A 15,736-nucleotide genomic window follows, 5' to 3' on the forward strand; every position below is an offset into this window, starting at 1 on the left:
AAGGCCTGTTGAAGTCAACGAAGAATTTTGTGAGGTTTTTAAGAGGCTTTGTTTAGACCTAGTATGTGGCTGGCTGGGGATATAATTCCTGGGCTCTTGTGTTTTGCTAGGAATCAATATAATTTCAAAGTGCTGTATACATTTTAGGAGGCATAAGCTATAATTGTTTAGGGGATGAATTAATGTAGCTGCTATCACATGTAGTATATTAGTAAATACACTCAACTTGAGATGCTCAATTGCTGTTTAAACTAAATATCCATGTAATTTTTTTACACTGGAAAAGATTAGGTGGGCATGTTTCCCACTCAGTATCGTTCAAAATTTCAGCTTGTGTTTAATTAAGATGAATATTATGTTATGTCTTTCATTTTCAGGTCTGTTAGTTTTTCATTGCATTCCTATTCCAAACTAAAACTAGTTCGCAGATTGCTTGATGCCTAGCAGAGTGTACTTTGAAATTTGTACATTTGAAATTTTATTTTAGAAAGTTGTCAGCCCCTCTTCATTAGCTGGAATATACATTGTTGTCTTTAATAATCACAATCAGTAAATGTTAAAAATTGGTATGACCTTTCTAGCCAATGTCAATCAAGTTCAGATTATCCACTTGCACACAAGAATATATCACGATGAAGGTAGGAAGCCATTGCGTGCAGATTAAGCTGGTAATTAAACTAATAAGAATTATCCTGAAGATTTCTGTATGAGCCAGTATATTTTTTATTTGAGGGCAACTTATATATTCAAAATATTGTTTTAATTAAGCAGCTGCTATGCAGATGCACCTGATCTCTGTTAAGCTATTTGCACTCATAAATGTTAAAGTTTGACTGTATTAGTGAAATTATATTCATTAATGCAAATTGCATGCAGTTAAAACTCAGTCTTTACTGTATTTATATAAACAGTGTTCATATGGCATGCAGTTATTATGGATGCATTTAGGATTAGAAACGTAATGTAATCTCCTCTACCATTTGTTTGAATATATCTGCTTCTTACAAACTTGGGGGAAAACTGTTTATCGAAAGAGCATTCAGGAATTTTCTTTCTCTTTGGTGCTTCTGACAGCAATCAGACTTCTGTTTTGAGGGGCAGTCATTCTGCATGGGCTTTATATAAGAAAGCTGTGTTGGCCTTCTGTTAACTCTGGGAGTTTTACTATTTATTTTTTGTGGAGTCAAGTTCTGGATGCTTTTAAAAAATACCTGCTCCCTTATAGGGGTGTATTTATTTTTGATAATGTGACAAAAATATGAAAGAAAATAGATATGCAACAGTTTGCTTATAATATGGTCGAGTATAAATGTGCCAGTTACCGTATTTAATGTTTGTCTAAGTACAGCATGTGAATCACAAATGTCATTAAAAATCCCGCATTAAGTTTTTGTGAGGCTGGACAGCACAGGTGCTTTTCTTGAACAGTTTGATGGTTCTTTGTATTGCTTTACATTCAGACTGGGAGTGTTTTCCTATCATTCAAATGTAGCCCCTATGCAGAGGACAGTATCTAAGGGCAAATCAAGCTATCACCAGAACCCTAGGGTTTTGTGTTTTCAATTCTGTCACCCTTTTTGCATGTTTTGTTATCCACTATAAACCATACATTGAGAAATTAAAGAGCAGCTGGTGCTTCATCTTCTAATAAAACTGTTTAATACCATGTTTCTATTTGTTCTTGTGTAATTTTCAGAGCTTGGCCCCAGTCTTGCAATGAATGCCACAAGACCCCACATCTATGCAGGTGCACGGCCTATGAGAACATAACTCTTCTAACGAGGACAGTTCTACTAAATTTCATTGGACTAGGCAACTCCAACATTCTCGGTGCCTGTTACCTGCACAGTGATTACTATTTTCAGGTTAGTAACAGCTCACCACTTCACTAGAAATTTACAGTTGTCTAATGAAGGGGAAATAAGAACATCTCAAGCAAATAGTTACGTGACATTAAGTGCCTTTTGTAAGTGGACAACAGTGCTGCCAAAGTTTATCAGCTGCCTTGATTGAGTTTAGGTGATAGCACACCTAAGAAGAATGCAGTAAGTACAATCTACATTGACGTTGCAAGTCAGTCCGACTCTGGGTCAGGACCACCCCTGCGGTCCCCTGAATGAAGGAAAAGATTCTTTGCATCTTTCTCTTTCTAACTGTGCAGCCATAGAAAGTCTGTGTGTAATTAGAGCTGTAATTATACTTATTTGCTATTTCCATCAGCTCTATGCTGGTGCCAATAAAGAGAAAATGGTGATCAGCAGAGATCCTGGTTTTCTCTGATTTAAAAAAAAAAAATCCCCAATTTCGGGTTTAAAAAAGTAACCCAAAATCCACATTTTTCCATGATTAAAATTAAACACCGCTGTATCTATTTATTAGTGGCAATTCATTTTAATCTCAGAAAAATGTGGATTTTGGGTTACTTTTTTAACTAAAAAATTGTTGGATTTTTTGTTTTTATCGGGGGAAAACAGGATCTCTGGTGATCAGCCTCTTGGGCAGCTTGAATTATTATTGTGCTATTGGACTGGGATGCGATAGCTTTAATGGTCTTTCTATTGCCTGTTGGATGTATTACCTTGCAGAATCCTTGAGATATCCCTTCCCAAATCTTGACCATGGTTTAAGAATAACAAAACTCTACCATCAGATAATCCAGCCCATGATTTTCACTCAGCCTTGAACATGCTGGAGCAGGATTTGGGGGCAGAAAATATAGAGGTGATATGTAAAGTGGTTTGTTTTCTGTTGGTAACTGAGTGCAAGTAAGTCTAAATCTGGTGGTTTACACTGAATAAGGTGGGGTCTGGCCCATGGGCCTGGGGGGATGAGTCAAGAGACTGCCTTTTCATTGTGAATACCAGACTGTAGCTGTGTATCTTTTTTTTGAAGGAAGAAGCCAGCCCAAATGATATAGGGAAGCACAGCTGTAGTTGTCTGAAGCCAAATGAAAGCAATCCATAATTGAAGGCATGTTCCACATCCATTGCCCAATGGCTGCATCCCTGTGCTTCCATCTACCTGTGCGATCACCCGTTCTTGGTGTGGGAAGAAACGAGGCAAGTTGAATGAGATAGTTCACAGACTCATGTGACATCAGTTTGTCTTGGGGCATAGGTTCAGATTTCTTTTTTTTTTAATCCACTGGGCTTGTAATGCAGTCTTTGAAAAAGAAATGAGATCTTGACCTTGTTGTATGACTTCGCACTGCTGGCAAAGACTGTAGCGCCAATAATCTGGCTCTGCAGCAGCCCTTCCCACCCCAGCACTTTTCAAACAGGGAAAATGGCAATGCTGTTCCACAGGGTATTGGAGCCTGCACATTCCTGCTCCTCTTCACTGAGATGCTTTGGTAGGATCCATTGTGCCAGTCCCTGCCAAAGCTTTGCCTGAATGAACCTGGCTCTACCCCACACCTGCCACAGCACATGTGTTGAGGGCCGCAACGGATGCAAGAGGAGTAAAGGGGCTGAAGCAACAGCACTCCCTTTGTTCTGTCTTCTGGGATTGCTTGCACAGGCTCTGCACCTTTTCTGTGGGGCATCTTCCCTGGGAAGATGGTGCTGAAGAAGTAATTTCATGGCCCTGCTTTTCTTTCTCTCTAGCCTGCCAGCACAAAGGAGGGAGTCATCTTCATTACAGGTGGATGGGAAGTAGAGGCTTCTTCCTACATGTGCACAGAGTAGCAATGAGTGAATATGCTTCTTCTAGGTGCAGACTCTGTGGTGCACCTCCTAGGATTTTACGTGCCTCTTCAGAGGTGCCTACTCTGGGATGGAGCTTAAAAGCCCTCATTGCAGCAGTCCCTTTTCCTTTGACAAATTTCTCCTCAAGAGCAGAGAGCCTGATTAGGCTGTTAAAAGTAGAAATGAGTGATTGGTCTGGCAAATTGATCTAGACCCTCTCAAGTAAGAGTCTGAATTTCCCATCTTTTCTACAGCTCAGGATGGAGTTTGATCATTAAATGACTCCTCCTGCCCTTGAGAAATATGACAGCTGGCTTTGAGATTCCTTTCCATCATTGGTCCTCTTTTGTAGCAGCACATTAGCCACTATATTTTCAAAGCAGTGTGCAGAGATGCAGCCACATCACTTCAGCTAATAACAGCAGAAGAAGCACAACCAAATCCACACCTACTCCTTTGAAAACTTGCCCCTTGCTGTCTTGGGGTTAGCTGTAGAGAAATATCATTTATTTTTAGCTGATCAAATTATCTTCTGCAACCCACTTCTGTATTGTCAGGAAAACAGTATTTGTACTCTTGTCGTATGCCTCCACTTAGATGATTCATGGGTGTGAAATCTCTGAATTATCACTTATATCACTGAAAGATATAAAACTTGCAGCTTTGGATTAAGTAAATGTTCATGTCAGAATGTGTTTTGGCATAGTTACAAGGAGGCGGTGAGAAACCGATCACTGAGCCATTAAAATGCAGAAGATTCCTGTTTGTTTGTGCATTCTGTAGTGAGGAAGCCAAGAACAATACATGGATCTGCTGCCACCCTTTCAAAATATCATCTGGAATGAAAAGATGGATGGCCATGAATCAATCATAAGAAATTGAGGGTAAATATTATTTTAGAATTTGTCGATCACTTGGGACCTTTTTTGGCAAGAAGGTGTCAGAAATGCCTATAACCATTTGTGTTTCACTTATACAGATAAATAGATGAGACTTTGGAAAGAGTCCCAAGTGGGATGGGTAGGTTCATATCTTAGCTATGGACCTCCTGAAGATGCAAGTTTAAATCTTAGTAGGCACCACAAGCAAAGATGTATTTGGTCTCATCTGCAGTCTTCCTTCCCATTCACACGTGACAAGACCATCTCTCAGTTCTATAGGAATGCTGTACCTCTTAGCAAAGAGCTTCACACCAGGTTTTCTCTCTTCCATGATCTTTGGAGACTGATTCAAAAATTTGCCTTGTAATCCTGCCTTCTCCAGAATTCGCGTTAAGAGCTGCATGCTAGAAGCCATTTCCAGCACCTAAAGTGTGCACAGAATTGTGAACAATGCTATGTGATCTTAGAGATGTTGCTATTCTTTCTATTAGTCTGTACAAACACACAGATCACTGTCTCATACTCTACACAGTCCCAACTCCTGTTCTATGCAAAAAGCAGGGGCAGGCTCTACTATCCCTTGTCTACTAACATACTACTCGGCCAAACTAGACTGCTGCAAAGGGCTGAGCTTGTTAAGTTCCTAGAGTTGTGCACGTGCTGGGTGCCGCAGCATGCTCTGTGCTCAGCTAAGATGCAATACTACCTAGGGCTCTGGTGAGGGTAGCGCAGTTCCCAATGCAAGCTAGTGTTTGAGAGACCTTTCACAGCCTGGTATTTCCTTTCTGAAATTTCATTAAAATCCATTGAGTGGTGCATATCTGCTTCTGGAATCCGTGAGAACAGCTAGGAAATATATTTTGGAGAAATGGGGTGGGAAAGAGAATAAACGTATATGTCTTTTACTTCTCAGTAATCCATTAGACTAGAACTATTTATTTACAGGGGTGAGGTCTCAGACAGGGTAGTAACTTTCTTTGGGGAAAAAATAGTTTCCTGAAGAAAGCCAATTGCAATTGTCTGGATGATTTGTGGAGTTGTGTTTTCAGTCCCCAGGATGCAGTGCAGAGATGAGGGGAGAATTATTATTTTTCCCATGTTTCTGGCCTCAGCTGGTTGCCACATGATGCCAGGTAGAAATTTGTTCTCTTCCATTGCCATATATATCAGGTTTAAGGTTTTTGCTTTGTTTTATTTTGTTTTTTTAATTTTACCATCCCCAAAAGCATTGGATCTTGGCTTCAGGCAAGGCTAGGGGTTTTGAGTGTAGTATGCTGATGTTTCTGCTGGGACTTAACCTTCCCTGCCTTCCCTACCTCTCCTCCACACACCGCCCCCCCCCCCCACAACAAAACAAAAAAAACCCCACAAAAGTTCTTCCTCCACTCAGGATAATACCAATCACTAGGGCGGTGCAAGGCTTCAGACAGAGCTTCAGATGCGGAGAAGCTTCAGACACTTTGGGGTCTGCAGCAGCACATCCGGGTCGCAGCACTGCCTCGTTCGGCTTCTCGAAGCGCCTCAGAGACGCCTCGGAGATCCGGCCATAGGGTATAATGGGGAAATAATAAAATATCTATAACTTTGTTGTTTTTTGTCCAATTTGGATGAATATTTCAGGAATGATAGACTCTGCAGAGAGGATGAAACCTGGCAAGTTTCAAGAAGATCGGTGCAGGAGTTTGGTGGGAACAGCACCCCAAATTCTTGAAAGCAAAACTCATGTCACGTCTAGGTGTTACAACATAGTGGGGTAAAAACTGCAGGGGTGGTAGACTATGCTGAGACCACAAAGCCTTCCAAGTTTCAAGAAGATCAGTGCTGGGGTTTTGGGGCAGCTGTACCCCAAATTGTTGAAAGCAAAGCTCCTGTCACGTCTATGTGTTACAACACAGCGGGGTCAAAACTGCAGGGCTGGTAGCTCTTGCTGAGGCCACAAAGCCTGCCAAGTTTCAAGAAGATCGGTGCAGAGGTTTGGGGGAACTGTCCCTCAAGCTGCTGACAGACAAAACTGGTGCTATGGGTGCTGTGGGCCTGACTGTCGGTCTTGGGCCGGGGAGGGGAGACACTGCTGCAGGCCTGGCTGGTAACCTGCTGTGTTCCCAGCTGCCAATCAATCAATCATGATTCACTCAGGGACCAGTGACCAGCTCAATACACAGGACCTAGCGACTACATAAGGACTTAACGAGCATCAATTAGCACGTACAAAACCAGGCTAAGGAGAGGAAAGAATCAATACAGACAATCCACTGCCCCAAGACAGACAGTCTTGGCAGGAGTTTTGTCTGTCAGCAGCTAGAGGTGCAGGGCCCCAGACTTCACTGCACCGATCTCCTCCACGGCTGGCAGGCGTCACCATCCCTGCAGCTGCACCTCGCTGCACCTTAACGCACGCAGTGTCACCCATGGCACGAGTTTTGCTTGTCCGCAGCTTGACGGGCAATTCCCCCCAAGCCCCTGCACTGATCTCCTTGAAGCTTGGCAGGCTTTGTGGCCTCAGTAAGAGCTACCGGCCCTGCAGTTTTAACTGCCCTGTGGTGTAACACACAGCCGTGACATGAGATTGGCTTTCAAGAATTTGGGGTACAGTTTCCTCCAAAGCCCTGCACTGATCTTCTTGAAACTTGGCAGGCTTCATGCTCTCAGCAGAGGCTACCATCTCTGCAAGTTTCATCCAAAATCAGACAAAAAACAAAAAAGTTATAGATATTTCATTGATTCCCCATTATACCCCATGGCTGGATCTCTTCCACCGGATCAAGGCGGAAACCCGGTCCAGAGCTCTGGATCGGATCGTGGACATCCGAAGGAGCTGGATCCGAAGCCGAATTGGATCGCTACTGACTCGTACAGGCCTACCAATCACCACATTTGGGATCAGGAAATAATTTTACTCCAATCAGATAGGCAGAGGTGGTGGCGGTTTTCGCCTTCTCTTCTAGCAGGGCGTATGGTCCTCTTTCGTGGATCTCTCAAATATATTTGACAACTACCTCCATGTCCTGCCACTGTAAGGACTGGGCAGTCCCCTCAGCACTCTGCTTTACCTGTGGCAAGTTAAAGGTTGTTTCAGATGTTTTGGGCATTGTACCTGGTAGTTATGCAAGAAGATGGGTTAGATAGGGATAGACCTGACTTGAGCAGGGACTTGGACTAGATGATTCCTGAACCCCTTTTAGCCATACTTTTCTTTCATTCAAGGCACCATGATTTTTTGCTGTAGGTAGAGTTGTGAGATAGCCGTAGGAGGAGTATTACTGTGGGGGGGGGGGGGAGGGGAGGGGGAAGAGGGTGTTCAGTGCTGTTGGTGCCTCTTTTTTTTTTCCTGTTTTGTCTCCTTTTAAACTTTTCAGAACAAGGAAAAAGTTTTATTTTTAGAGCATTTTACTCTTTTCATTCAGTTCAACCCAAAAATATTTTTCATTTCATGATGTGAACAGAAACAAACACTGGGTGGGAGGGCAGAAAACTGTGAAGGCTGGGGACCAATGCATCTCTATACAAAATCTGCCTTCATTTATCTTGTATGGACATTACAGCAAAGACAAGGACAGTGAGATTTATAACCAGAAGGAATAGAAACTTAAGAAGCAGAATCCAAAATTGATTCTTATACACTTCCTGATTAGATATAATCAAAATTGGATTGCAACCCCATGTGAATATTTCATATTTTTTTCTGAATAAAGAAAAGATTTTGGAATACAAATGATGCTTATGGATGAACTGTCATCACGCACAACTAAACTTTAGCAGCAGATTATTTGGACCTCAGGCGATTTTATGGTTTGTGTACTTACTACTATTTCCATCTCTAAATGCTAGCTACTGAAGATAAATGATCGTATGCAGCAGGTCTCTTCTACAAATTCCCTTTCATGCTGTTTTTGTCTGAATAAGCCAGAATAGTTTCTCCTCTAACCTTTTAGATGCAGGGCACTGTCATGTAACAGATTTTGCTCCTTGATCAGAGCAGGAGAAAGTTGTTTTCTTTGTACAAAAACCTCTTCAGGGAAAAATAATGAATGGAATCGTCCAATCCTGTAATCCTTCCACATACAGAATCTTATTGACTTCACTGGGAGGCCAGTAAAGAGGATCAGATTGGAACTTTGGATTTAGACCTGAATGCAGCATTACAAATTGATTGGAAAGCAAATACTTGAATTGTACTTTACATGCAACTCAAAACCCAGTCTGCCTCCAGCTGTGCAATGAAAGATGACCTTGGCCCTCACCACTAGGTGACATTCTCCACTGAGAGTGTTAATCTGAATCATTCTATATGTTTCACTTTAAATTGAAAAGCTATCCTAAAAATATAGCTAGAGATCTATCCTTTCCCCCTTTCTGTTTACTTCTCCATATTAAAAGCAATCTATGCAAGCTGGGGATGCTAAATCTAACAATGATGGCCCTTTTTTTTTATCAGGTTTAGTGATCATCTTTATAACCTGTACTGGATTGCTATCAGATTGCTTTGCAGAAACATTTTGCTTTAAATATTATTTATTAATATCACTAAGGTCATAGATATGCATAACACTTAGTGATGTAAGCCTGAAGCAGACAGATGTACAAGCCTGTTAAATTGGTTTAAGTCCACCTGGGCCTGTTCAAAATGTTCCCTGGAAAATCAAGCACTATTTTAACCAGTTTACTATGAACCAGTTCAGTGTTATGGGTGTACATCAAACATTTCTGACAGAGGTCTTGTCAGTCCTCCAGGCATCCCACCCTGCATTACTCCTCCCTCTATCCCATATAAACACTGCTACAACTGGCTGTTCTGATACAGAGCCAGAACTGTACTCCTACCTCCCTCCCTCCCTTCCTCCCCCACTAAGCATTCCCTTTTTTACCTTTTGTTGGCACATTTCATCAGTTAGCTCCCTTGCACTGTTTGGTCAGTGAAAGATGTTCTGCTGACTACCAGCTGTGTCCTCATTGCTACTTGACTGCAGCCCCTCATCATGCCCCTGAGAAATCAAAAACATGTGTCTGAGCCCTCTCTCTGTCCCCCCCCCGAAGTCAAGGGAACACATGACAGACTTCAGTTATTTGAAGGTTATTGAAGTTGATTGACCTCATGTTTAGGAGAGAAGCTCAGTTGCAAGCTCCCCGCCAACTTGCCTATTGCAAGGCATGCTGGGCTGAGTGCTCTCTCCCACCCCTTGGTATTGCAGCCAAAGCATTTTGCACAATTGGGAACTGGTTCCGAGTTGGTGACATCTGGCAATAGTTCCACTGCTATGTCTGTCTGCACCCTAAGTGTTGTAAGCCCAAGAAAGCAACATGTACATTTACCCTTCAGACACGTACAAAGAAATTAAATGGAAGTAGATAAAAGCCTTTCAGGACTTATGAGGCACAGATGTATGTTAGGGCCCCACTTTAACTCATGGTACTTTACATAAAAGCAACATGATTTAGACACCCCCCAACCTCCTCCCTGACACAACAAACATTTACTTGTTGGGGGGGGGGAGAGGGGGCTGGACCCAGCCTGCACCAGCCCAGGCCAGCAGGTGGGGATGCTCCAACATCCTCCCAGGAGGCTGCCAAAGCTTCCCTCTCCACAGCACCCCCCAGCTCCTGAGCTGTCAGCGAGGGAGGGGAAGGTGGAAGGGAAGGGAGCTCCCAGATGCTGAATGGCCAGAGCTGGTTGGGGGGGTGGGGATGATGATCCTAGCCTCACAACCCCTCCAAGCTATCCTGGCTAGGGTACTGGGGGGAGCCAGGTTGGGCCTCTGAGGTAAGGGGGCTCAATTCCCAACCCCCTCCCCAGAGCTGGCTATTCAGCAGCCAGCATAAAGCTCACAGGTGCTGAATGGCCAGGGCTGAGGGTGAAGGAGTGAGGAACAGGGCCCCCCAGATACCCCAGCTGGGGGTTGACTACTTTTTAACAAGGATACTTCAAGTCATGAAAAATAGTGCAGGATATTTGTCTGCCACATCTGAGGTTCTCTTGGAATTAAATTCAAATGAATGGAAGACAAGTAGAATACGTGAAGTCAGCAGCATAGTAAAAGGAGACATCAAATAAATACCCAAGTGCTAAAGACATTTGTAAACCACAGAAGTTGGATTGCTTGAAGGAGACAGTACAGTCAGGTTCCAGTAAAAGTGAGCAAGTTTATTAAAAACAGCATGCTGCTTTGTTAAACCATGAAGATTGCAACTTTATCATGCTGTTCTCCTGTGTTCTAGTTTTTTAATTTCCCGTGTAGGGAAGTGTTCTTTAAAAGAAAAATAATGTCAGAAAATAGATAAGCAATGCAGAGTTTTATGGTAAGGGGAAGATTTCAAAATTCTTTCAGTGAGGAATATGTCCTAATCAAGTGTCTTATTGAGACATTCCCTCCCATTCTTGATAATGCAGGCCAGATTACTGAGGGTTATGGTCTTGTATCTTCCCATGGCAACTACAGTAATGACTTATTTGGGGAAATGTTCCTGGGAAAATATTCAGTACATTAATTGTTTCAGTGTTCCCACATAACTAGAGAGTAGGAGAAGAAGCAATCACCATGGGACTGAACTTCAGCAACATAGGACATGTCTGGGCATCAAGGCACAGTAGAAACAGTAACTCTAGTTGGTGCCCAGTGAAATTGCCCTATTTTCCCTGCCCTAGTTGTGCCACCGAACATCTCTGTACACTAACAGACCACAATTTTCTGCATATCAGTGGTAAAATCTTGCCATGTACATTGAATCACTAGGTGGAGCTGGTCCAAAAACAAAGACAATTAATTAAAAAGGATTTTTTGTTCTGTTTTGTTTAGCAATCCCCTTTTGTCAATTTCTTCTTGTAGGCCCACGTATCTGATAGTCTTCTTGCAAACCTGCAAATACTGTTTTCCAGTCAGGAAAATATCAGGAGCATCAGCCTTTTGCTTGAATGCATGTAGGATCTGCTGCTCCCCGCCCCCACCCCCGGCCAAACATTGCTTCAGTCAAAACATGGGTCCTTGATTTTTATAGGACAATGACGTTTGGAGTTTCAACAGCTTTCATGGAAGGAAATAATCACCCATTTAGAAAACAAATGTACAACCTCAAGAAAAAGAAATTCCAATAGAGATGTTGCATGAGCAAAATATTCATACAGTAGTTCCCCACAGGGGGCATAGATACAATAATACATTTTTTCTTTTCAAAGATAAAGTGCATGAATTGTGAGGTCTGTGAGAAGGCCTGAAACTTACTAATTCTTCAGTTAAATTCAGAGATCTGGAAATGGGTATGCTCAGCCTAGTTATCACAGCTAATCTATGTGATGAGAATTTTAGCCTATCCTGAGGAGTTACCTTTAGGAGTGGGCCAAAGCTACTAGGTTCTTTACTTTCCCAGAGATACTAGGTGCTTGGATCTCAGTTTTGGTTTCAGCAGGATAGAAAATAGGAATTAGCTACAAAGTTCAAATTTAAGTGTTTCTCTAAGTTTAGGAATGTATACGGATCTGGGGGACTAAGTTTAAGTCTATCTCTAATTTAAACAAGTTGTTCATGCATTGTCTGCATCAGTGCCTGGTGTGATGACACAGATATGATGTTATTCAGTTGAAGGACAAGTTGCCAAACTTAGTAGTTTCATAGTCTTTGCTCTGCGGAGTTATTGAATTGGAAATGTTGCTGGCTGAAATAGCCTCAGGAGAAGCATTGTTTTCATGAGAGACCCACGAGGATAGTAGTCAGATAATCCTATTCAAGCAAACTTTAGCCAACACAAACAGTAAAATGCAGGACGCTAAGGCAGGGCCTGCGCTTCATTTATTCATTGGGTAACATTTAGCTAGGATGATGAGGAACTGTGCTCTGGAACCAGTCCAGTTCAGTCATTTGTGGGATCAGTATTGCATTCTAGTAAGTCAGTCAAAAATCATCTTAAGTTGGATGGATTGATTTTGATCCTAATGTACAAATATACAGGCATATCCTAAATCATGTAGTGCGCAATGCAGGAATCTGGAAACTACACAAAGTTTGCATCACTTTTTTTAGTGATAGAAGAAGTAAAGGAGCTACGTAATCCTCCAGAAACCTAGTGCTATAGTGGTGCTAAGTACAGGCAGTCAAAAAGCCTGAGGCTGAATAGATTCAGTCTTTGCAAGTTAATCTAAGCTGCAGAGATTGAACTGATAAGCAAGTGAACAGACATTCATTTTGATTCCAGAAATGCAAACACATGCCTGTAGCAGCTCAGGCGAGGAGCTGGGGAGCACTAGACCATGTCTCCCTGCTTGGCTGTAGCAGACAGCTTGGGCCAAGGCTAGCCAGCCCACTGTAAGGGTTGGGGAGGAAAGGGGGTTTGCAGGGGAGGTGCAAAGAATCCTGGGATGCTGTGGGGACTGTGAGTTAACTTGAATCTGGAGGGGATCTGGGACAGAAGATCAATAAATCAATTAACCTAAATCAGTTAAGTTTGATACTACATCCATTCAGGTTTATCTTAAACTGGTTTCAGCCCTTTTGAAAGCTGTTTATGTGCATTGAAATTCTGTTGTGTTAAAGATCTTAACCAGTTTCTGATCACTTATACTAGTTTATGTGCATCTTCTGTCCCTACCCTGGAAGGAAGCTGCAGCACTCCAGTGTTTGAGCCTCTGCACACACGTGGCCTGATCCCTTTGTCTGGCTGCTTTGCATCTAAAATTTAGGCTGTCTTTTGGCGGCTTTAACTGATCCTTTCTCTGGGGTTCCAGATATCATGTAAGCATTTAATGATGCTTGGACAAGCAATAATTCATATGTTTCTATCAGGGTGACTTGGGCCTCTTGCCATAGCAACTCTACTACTTATCTGACTCCAATCTAGTACATCCCACTGAGTTTTGATACCCTGACAACCTTGAAGGATCAGTGTAGGACTTTGAGACCACAACCAGTGCTTCATGCTGTCAGCCCAGTCCTGCTAACTCTTTCCCTCAGGTCATGTTAGTGAAAGAGGCAAGTGGCCAGTGAGACTACAAATACGAGAAAACCACCATTCATTATTTAAAACTAGTGTAAACTACAATTTGGGGGGCATGGTTTCCTCATCCTTAATGCACAGTTTATTGATGCTGCCTCGGAGTCCACTCTGCTTTCCCTGGAGGATTCAGCATTTGTAATATTGCAGGACACTGTCATTTTATTTGTATTAAATCTTAGGACTTTGTACGTTGTTTCAAAGAGATGGACATTATTTTCTGCTTGAGGCAGTTATGACTAATAAAAATGTCAGGCAGTTATGACATTTAAGTGTCAGGTTTTAGGGTGCATTTAATAGCTGGAAAGTTTCCGTCCATCCCCTCCCCATCAGCCCCCGTTCCTAGAGAACTAAGTCACTCATACAAATAGTTCTCCTCAGAGTGATAGCTTCCATGACATAGGGTTACATTAAATGTAGGCAGAGGTACATACTGCCTATAAGTCATCTGTCATTTTTTATATAGTGTTTCATAGATGATTTAAAAGAGCACAAGAGGAATGGGTCAGAACTATTCAAATCGAGCTATTTTAGTTGGAGAATTTAATATAAAAAAGGCCACATATATGGTCAAAATTCCACCTGAAACTTTCCAGCAGGGCTTGGATTAAATATTCCATTACATGAATGCAGGCTAAATGAGGATGTTTCTGTGAGATCATGAAATTGTTCATTCGTTGCAAAGCTGCTGAGCAAAAGTCCCAGAGGGAGAACCGAGTATGGAACTGTTGATGAAATTAGGCGTTGATTTCCCCTTGGAGGTGCATTCCTCTAATTGTTCCCCTGACTGAGTCTCAGCATTTCCTTCTTCCTCAGCTCAGTGCATTAAGCCAAGGTGTCTTTAGATAAAGTATTTGCCACCCTGCTGTGGTACAGACATTACAGAACTAGGTTCTTTGCAACACAAGAGTGCGGCCATCCGCCAGCAATTTACTCTGAGTGACCACCCACTGCTGTCTACCCTCATAAGAATGGTACCATTTTATTCCTTCCAGTTGTCCTGCTTGTGTAGATTGGACCGTTGCCAGAGGGTGCGACTTTTGGTCTAGTTTCCAAGCAGCAGCTAGTCAAAGTGAGACGCCTCTAGCAATCATTCATATGGAGCCTCCAGCAGTCATTTAGGGATTTTACCCATAGAATCCAGTCCTTATCCACTATTTTTGCATGCAGTCTCTTGTGCGCTGAGTGAATATGGAATGTGGTAGGAATCTGAAATCAGCATGTTTCCTCAAGAGTTGGAACAAAAATACTGTATTTATCTAAATCCAAAATGACTTTGAATTTAAAATGACCCCTGCCAATAATTAGATACTATACATGGAAAATAATAAGCTTGTTATAATTTTCCATGTATAATCTAATTATTTGAGAGCCATTTTAAATTTGTTCCCCCACTTCTGGGAAAACAATGGTGTCAGGGTAAGGGGCCACACCCCCAGCTTTTGCCTCCCCTATACCTGTACCCCTTCCACTCCCCAACCCCCACACAGTGCATGTGCTTGTTCCCCCCCCCCTCCAATGACCTGCTCCCCCATACCTCCATTCTTCCTCCCACCTTCTGCAACAGCTCTGGATCCATCTCTGGGGCAGTCAGTGGTGGCAACCCAAGTCCTAGCCCACCCTGGCCAGGCAGAAAGAACAGCAGCAGGTCCAGGGCCAGCCAGGTTGGGCCACAGTGGCTGGAGCTGGAGGTAAGCAGCAGAGGGGCCAAGTAGTTTAAGGGGACAGGCTATGCAGTCTCTCCCCTCCTTCCTCCACTGCACAAGCCACCCCAACACAGGGCAGGCATTGGCTCTGCTCTGGCTTTTGCTCAGAGCCAAAGCCAGAGCTGAGCCACCTCCTGCCCTGGGTCGATATTCAAATCTAAGATGAAATCCCCTCCCCCCTCACTTGCTATATTGATTGTGGTGGAGGGGAATCCTCACCTTGGATTTGAATGAATACAGTAGATTCACTGACATATAAACATTTTTGCACCTGTCCCATGTTCACTTAAGCATGAGTTTAAGTCCATCTCTGTTCTGCAAAGCATGCTTGCTTGAATTGGGTCTTAAAGGGCTCTAGGTTAAGGACTTGAGTAAGCAGGAAAAAAAAGGCTTATAGACCTCTATTTTTTCCCAGTATTTCAGGACAGAGTCTAGGCAGTAGAGTGAATGCATCCTTAATTGCCTCAGAGAGATGGTTAAGTTTCAG

At 42.7% G+C, this 15,736-nt stretch overlaps 1 long non-coding RNA gene across 4 annotated transcripts in view; it reads left to right on the top strand.

The window, feature by feature from the left end:
• LOC102569955 (uncharacterized) overlaps positions 1-15,736 on the top strand; it is a 257,947-nt gene that overhangs the window by 170,265 nt on the left and 71,946 nt on the right. For 3 of the 4 annotated variants that reach the window (XR_009463435.1, XR_009463434.1, XR_009463436.1), the window contains one exon: positions 1,697-1,865. This is a non-coding gene — a long non-coding RNA (uncharacterized LOC102569955). Of the gene's footprint in view, positions 1-1,696; positions 1,866-2,892; positions 3,079-15,736 lie in introns of those variants that run through there. The other variant, XR_002089861.2, reaches the window with a different exon arrangement.

The sequence above is a fragment of the Alligator mississippiensis genome, chromosome 7, assembly GCF_030867095.1.
Source record: "Alligator mississippiensis isolate rAllMis1 chromosome 7, rAllMis1, whole genome shotgun sequence".
In the NCBI taxonomy this organism is placed as follows: domain Eukaryota; kingdom Metazoa; phylum Chordata; order Crocodylia; family Alligatoridae; genus Alligator; species Alligator mississippiensis.